A 7105-nucleotide genomic window follows, 5' to 3' on the forward strand; every position below is an offset into this window, starting at 1 on the left:
TCTTGATAATTGTACTGTGGTTATGTAAGAGAATGCCCTTATTCTTAAGAAATACGTACCGAAGTATTTAGTGTTAAAGAGACAAAATGTCTCCAAACTACCCTCAAATAGTTCATAAAAAATACATTTTTTGAAAGTGCACTCTACTCGTGTGTGGTGAGCAGGTGCGTTTATTACCATATTCTTTTGTAAGTCATGTAGTTCCCCTATGTGTCCTTATGACGGTTTATTTACTCGGATCACTGAGGGCAAATGCATGCTCCAGACAGACAACCATCAGGAGAACTTGGCCATACCATAGGAATGGGCAGATTTTTCCCTAAGAAGGAAAAGAAAAGGAAGAACAACAATTAGATTGAATAATATAAGGGTTTAAAATAGAGCTAATTAAGGGATAGAAAGATTTTAGGGGGATGATGGGCCCGAGTGGCCCACACAGGATGAGCTTGAAATTGTTCAACCTGCAATACCCTATACGCTCATTTGATTGTAAAACATGAGAAACATCACAGAGTTAATAACACACACTTTAATAAGATTAATCTTGAAACTTTATTTTCCTAAAGGTCAGTGCTCACAATAAATCCCTCCCATCACCAGTCAACAAAACAGTAAGAATTTTACAAGGAAATTGACAATAAGATGATTATACATAGAAACAGCAAAAGAATCAACAACAACAAAATCCCAGAACTGGTAAGCAATTATAGCAAGACTTCAGGATACAAAGTAAACGTGCAAACATCAATCGCTCTCCTATATACCAGCAACGAACAAGTAGAATTCAAAATTAAAAAGACAATATCATTTATATTAGCACCCCCCGAAAATGAAATAGTTACACACTAATCTAACAAAATATGTATAAGATCTGTATGAGGAAAATTACAAAACTCTGATGGATGAAATCAAAGAACTAAGTAAATGGAGACATTCCATGTTCCTGGATGATAGAAGACTCAATATTGTCAAGATGTCAGCTCTTCCTAACTTCATCTGTAGATTCAACACACTCCCAGTTAAAATCCCAGGAAGTTATTTTGTGAATATCAACAAACTAATTCTAAACTTAGTATATCAAATCTTACAGCCACTTTTGAAGACAGTGTGGTGGTTTCGTACAAAACAAAATACTCTCTTGCCATACAATCCAGCAATCGTGCACATTGGTGTTTACCCAAAGGAGCTGAAAACTTACGTTCACACAAAACCTGCACGTGGACGTTTATGGCAGCTTTATTTATGATTTCCGAAACTTAGAAGCAACAGATGTTCTTTAGTAGGTGTACAAGTAAATAAACTAAGGTATATCCAGACAATGGAACATTATTCAGCACTCAAAAGAAATGAGCTATCAAGCCATGAAAAGACAAGGAGGAACCTTAGATGCATATTCCTAAGTGAAAGAAGCCAAGCTGAAAAGGTTACATACTATACGGTTCCAACTCTACAACATTTGGGAAAAGGCAAAAGTACGGAGACAGTAAAAAGCTCGCGGTGGTCAGGGGCTGAGGGTCGGGGGGAGGGGTGAGTAGGAGTAGCACAGAGGATTTTTAGGGCAGTGAAAACACTTCCTATGATACTATAGTAATGGATACATGTCATTATACATTTGTTCAGACCCATAGAACATGTGCCACCAAGAATGAATCCTAAGGCAAGCTGCAGGTTTTGGGTGATTATGATATGTCAGTACTGGGTCATCAATTGTAACAAACGAACCACTCTGTGGGGGATGTTGGTAATAGGGGAGGCTACACATGTGTGGGGGCAGAGAGTGTATGGAAAAGCTCTCAATTTTGCTGTGAACCTAAAACTGCTCTAAAAAATAATAATTACAAAATGTATTAGTAAACATGATGCCAATTTTAATATAATAAGGTAATAATTTTATCAACAGCTTTTATTTATTGAATGGTTACCATGTGTCAAAGTATTACATTAAGCATTTTACAGGTATTATCTGTAAAATTATATGAAGTAAGAGCAATTAAAATCTCTATTTTATAAAGAGGAAACAAGCTCACAGAGGGGAGGCCACGTGTCAAGGCCATCCGTGTGTCAAGGCCACAGAGCTAATAAGATGTTTGAGTTCGAATTTGAAAACCGCGTTAGAGGCGCATACCTCTAAACCTGACCTCATCATCACTTAAGGTCTGGTTGGTTGGCGTTTTTAATAGGATTGAGTTATATGCAAAGTGCTTAGAGCAGTGTCTGAACCCGTATGATCATGAGCAATTACTTATTTAGGTAAAGAGGCTTAGAGAATGGACACTTCACCATGTGCTTGACTGCTTGGTCACAGATTTTTCTTGAAGACTCTGTGCCTGAGTTTACTCATCTGTAAATGGGTATAATGATAGCACTTCCATCGTATGATTATTAGAGGACTAAAAGAACTAATATAGAAAGTGCTTAAAACAGTGCCTGACGCAGAGTAAGCACTGTGTCAATAAATGCTACTACTAACTGTGCCTTCCTAGCTCCCATCATCAAAAGAATGGAAAATTGGAAGGAACATAAAGTCCAACAATGGGGAATGATGGATTTAAAAGGTTAAAATAAAATGTTGAAATACTATTCTACTATTAAAAAGCATGATTTGGAAGATTATTAAGCAGATAAAATCATTTGCAAATTCTATTATTTTATATCTAAAGAGAACAAAAGAATGAACTAGTGATCTGATTTCTGTCACTGTAGTTTGGTCTTATCTAGAATTTCATATAAATAGAATTATACAACATGCAGTTTTTTCACTTAGCAAGATGTTTCATGCTTCTATCAGTGTCATTTCTTCTATTGCTGAATAGTATTCTGCTTTGTAGATCTCACAACTGTTTATCTATTCATTAGTTGATAGACATTTAGATTATCTTCAGTTTTGAGCTGTTATGAATAATTCTATGAATATACTCACAACTGTTTGTGCAAACATAGATTTTTATGTCTTTTTTTTTTTTCCCCTTTTTGTCTTTTTTACTGACTGGTAACGTGATCGCAACCCTCGGTGTCACGCCTGTACCGGGGACCGGCAACGGGATCGCAACCCTTGGTGTTGCGCCCGCACCGCGCTCAGCCAGTGAGCGGGAACCGGTCTCCACATGGGATCCAAACCCTTGGTGGGAGCGCCGCCGTGCTCCCAAGCGGCGCACTCTCCAGTGCGCCACCGGGCCGGCCCTAGATTTTTATGTCTTGAGTAAATACCCTGGTATAAAATTTCTGAGTCATAGTGCAAGTGTATGCTTAACTTATATGACATATATGTCAAACCGTTTCAGAAAGGTGCTATACTTTTTTGCAATCTCATTAGCAGTGTGAGAATTCTTGTTGCTTCATATCTGTGCCAATGCTTGGTATTGTCACTCTCTTTCATTTTAGACCCATCAGTGGGTCTTTATTGGTATCTCATGTAGGCCCCCACCCCAACTGGAAACACAATTTATTAAAATGATTTAACAACTAGTGTGTATGGAAAATAACCAACACATGATTTTGTTGTCTATAAATTCCAAACAGTTAAAAATGTCCCAATCTAGTCTAATGGATTGTCTTTTTAAAAAAACAGCTTTATTGAAATATAATTCACATACTTTACAATTTACCCACTTTAAGTATACAACTCAATAATTTATGCATATTCATAGAGTTGTGCTATCAGCACACAATCAATTTTAGAACATTATCATGCATTTTAAAAATCCCACTTTGGGATGGCTGGTTAGCTCAGTTGGTTAGAGCACAGCCTTGTAACACCGAGGTCATGGGTTTGGATCCCTGTACCAGCCGGCCACTGAAAAAATAAAATTCCCACACTTATTAGCAGTCATTCTCTTTTCCCCCAACTCTCTAACCCTAGAAAACTGTTAATCTGCTCTGTTTCTGTAGACTTGTCTATTCTGGACATTTCGTATAAATGGAATCACAATATGTGGTCTTTTAAACTGGCTTCTTCACTTACTATATGTTTTTAAGATTCATCCAAGTTGTAACATGTATCATTTCATTCCTTTTTATTGCCAAATAATATCCCATTGTAAAGATATGCCACATTATTTTTATCCATTCATCAGTTCATGGGCAATTGGGTTGTTTTCACTGTTTGGCTATTATAAATAATGTTGCTGTGAACATTTATATATAAGTTTTTGTGTGAACATGTGTTTTCGCTTCTCTTGGATATATACCTAGGAATGAAGTTTCTGGGTTGAAGGAAACGGTTAATGGACTTCTGTGGTCAGCACCCAAGGACGTGTTCACTTGGCGAACTCGCAAATGAGTTAACCAAGAAATGTCAAGGATTACAAACAATCCTTGAGAACGCTTGAAGTTGTGAGAACACTTTCTTTGGATGTTCCCAGGAGGTGCATTATAGATAACCAAGTGCTTGAGAAGGGAGGTAACGGCCTTCTGCTCTTGAGAAAAGTGTAACAGAATTTACGCATTAATGCTTATCTCGCATGCACAAGCTTGCTAAATGTGATAAAAGCTGTCACAGCGGCTGGGTCGGTGCTATTTGCCTGAGAGAGCAGTGGCCCTTGCTCTTCACCTGCATCTCGTCTGCTGTGTCTTCCTTCGCGTCTCCGATCATTTTAATCAACATCTGGCGCCCAAATGAGAGGCATGAAAGGTAAGACACGGGAACAGATAGGATCGAGGAGGTTTTAATGGATGGTGAAGAGTTACATCATCTCTTTGGGAAATTTAGAGTCGAGGCATAATGGGAAGTCAGTGTTAAGTGTTTAAGTGTTAAGTGATTAAGTGTTAAGTGTTAATGATCAGTATTAAGTGATTATATGGCAGTACTGAAATCATTGTTGACTGCTTCAGGATTAAAAATTAAAGAGAAGGTTTTACTTTCATTATTAAAAAAGATACAGAAACATTGCTATTGGTTTACTCCAGACAATAAGAACCAATTTGATTAAAAAATTTGGAGACAGGTCGGTAGAGCTTTACGGAGAGCTCATCAGGCTGGAGAAGTTATATTGGCAGAGGAATGGGCAGCTTTTAACATGGTGGTTTTAGCTTTGCAACCTTTTCAATCTGATTCAGATGATAGCAGTCAGCATCCTCAATCTGATTCAGAAAAGCCACAAAAGAAAATTTTTTCTCCACATATATATGATACTCCTCCTGAGCCTTCTGCCCCTCCCATGCCCAGTTCAGAGTCTGATGATCATTCTGATTTTTTCGATGATGAGACTGAGATTCCAAAACCTGAATTAGAAAAGAAATGTCTTATTCAATCTAAATCATACCCACCATTACCTAAGACCCCTGACGATCCAAAATTGGATGTTGTGGACGATCTTATTCAAAGACTGGAGGCTTGCTTACAGGATGCACAAGCTTTCCCTGTTGTACAGCAGAAATCAATCCCTCCGTCTGCTTCTGCCCCTGGCATTCCACATCATATTTTTAAATTTCCAAATTCACCTCAAATGACAAAGTTTATGTTAGATGCTGTTTCAGGGGCTCCACAAAAGACTCTTCCTGACATGCCTCCTAATGGATTTTTAAATTTTCCCATTTTAAGACAGGAAATGCCTCCTAATGAAGAAGTTCCTAATGGATTTTTTTCAGGTGCAATATGATCCTGCCAGTTTTCAATATTTAAAGATACTTAAGCAGGTTGTTAGTACTTATGGTATTGCTTCCTCTTATGTTACTGGATTTTTAATGTCTTTTGCTGAGGACAATTTACTTATCCAAAAAGATTGGGAAATGCTTGCTTGTATGACTTTGGAATCTCCTCAATACATGCAGTTTAAATCATGGTGGTGAGATGAAGCAGAAAGGGTGTCTTGCCCAAACACTTTTCAGCGTAATGGAGGGCCTGATGTGGAATAACTTACAGGTACTTGTGCCTGGGCTGATCTTCAACAGCAACGCCAAATGAACCCTGCTGCCCTTGCCCAATTAAAGGCAATTTGACTTACTGCTTGGCAGCGGATTCAAGACTCAGGACAATCCCCCCAAACTTTTGTTAAGATAATGCAAGGTCCTAATAAACTCTATACTGATTTTTTGGCTCGGCTTCATGTTGCTGTCAAAAGAGCAATTAGTAATGAGCAAGCTTGGAGATTTTATGGGTTCAATTTCCAGATCTGAAATTTATTCATTATATGGATGATATTTTAATTGCTATGCCTCCAACTTTTTCTTGCCCAGAATTGTTACAGATTATTCGTGCCACACTTCAGGATTTTGGTCTTTTAATTGTGGAGGATAAGGTTCAATCACAGCCTCCTTTTTCTTATTTAGGACAAAAGATTACTGAACAAATCATTATTCCCCAAAAGGTACAAATTCGAAGGGATTCATTGCAGACTTTAAATGATTTTCAGAAGTTATTGGGAGATATAAATTGGCTTCACCCTTCATTGAATATCCCAACATATGCCTTGCATCATTTATTTTCAACACTAAAGGGTGATCCAACCTTAAATAGCCCTCGAGTGTTATCCAAAGAAGCCAAATCTGAGTTACAACTATTGGAAAATATTATCCAACAAGCTCAATTGCAAAGAATTGCTGACTACACAAATTTACAACTTGTGACTTTTCATACACCTCAATCACACACCGCTGTGTTACTACAACAAGATAATATTATTGAATGGCTTTTTCTTCCGCATAAAACTACTAAATCATTGGAAATGTATATAGATAAAGTTTCTGTTTTGATTACTAAAGGACGGCTCCGTTTCCATCAATTAACTGCTCAAGATCCTTGTATTATTGTACTGCCTTTGTCTCACAGAGAGATACAATCCTTATATGCTTTGAATGTACGGTGGCAATTGGCTGTTAGTGAATTTTTAGGAAGTTTTACATCTCATTATCCTTATCATAAGATGCTTCGATTTCTGCAGAGAACGTCTTGGATCCTTCCTCATTGTGTTACATTTTCTCCTAGATCTAATGCAAAAACTTATTTCACAGATGCTAACAATTTTGGCCTGGCAGGATATACGGACACAGTAAACCATAAAGTCCTTCAAAGTCCTTATACTTCAGTTCAGAAAGCTGAATTATACGCTATATATTTACTTTTAATTGATGTAGGAGATATTCCTTTGAATATTCTTTCAGATTCCCA

This window comes from Galeopterus variegatus, unplaced genomic scaffold (genome assembly GCF_000696425.1).
Source record: "Galeopterus variegatus unplaced genomic scaffold, G_variegatus-3.0.2 Scaffold8086, whole genome shotgun sequence".
Taxonomy (NCBI): domain Eukaryota; kingdom Metazoa; phylum Chordata; class Mammalia; order Dermoptera; family Cynocephalidae; genus Galeopterus; species Galeopterus variegatus.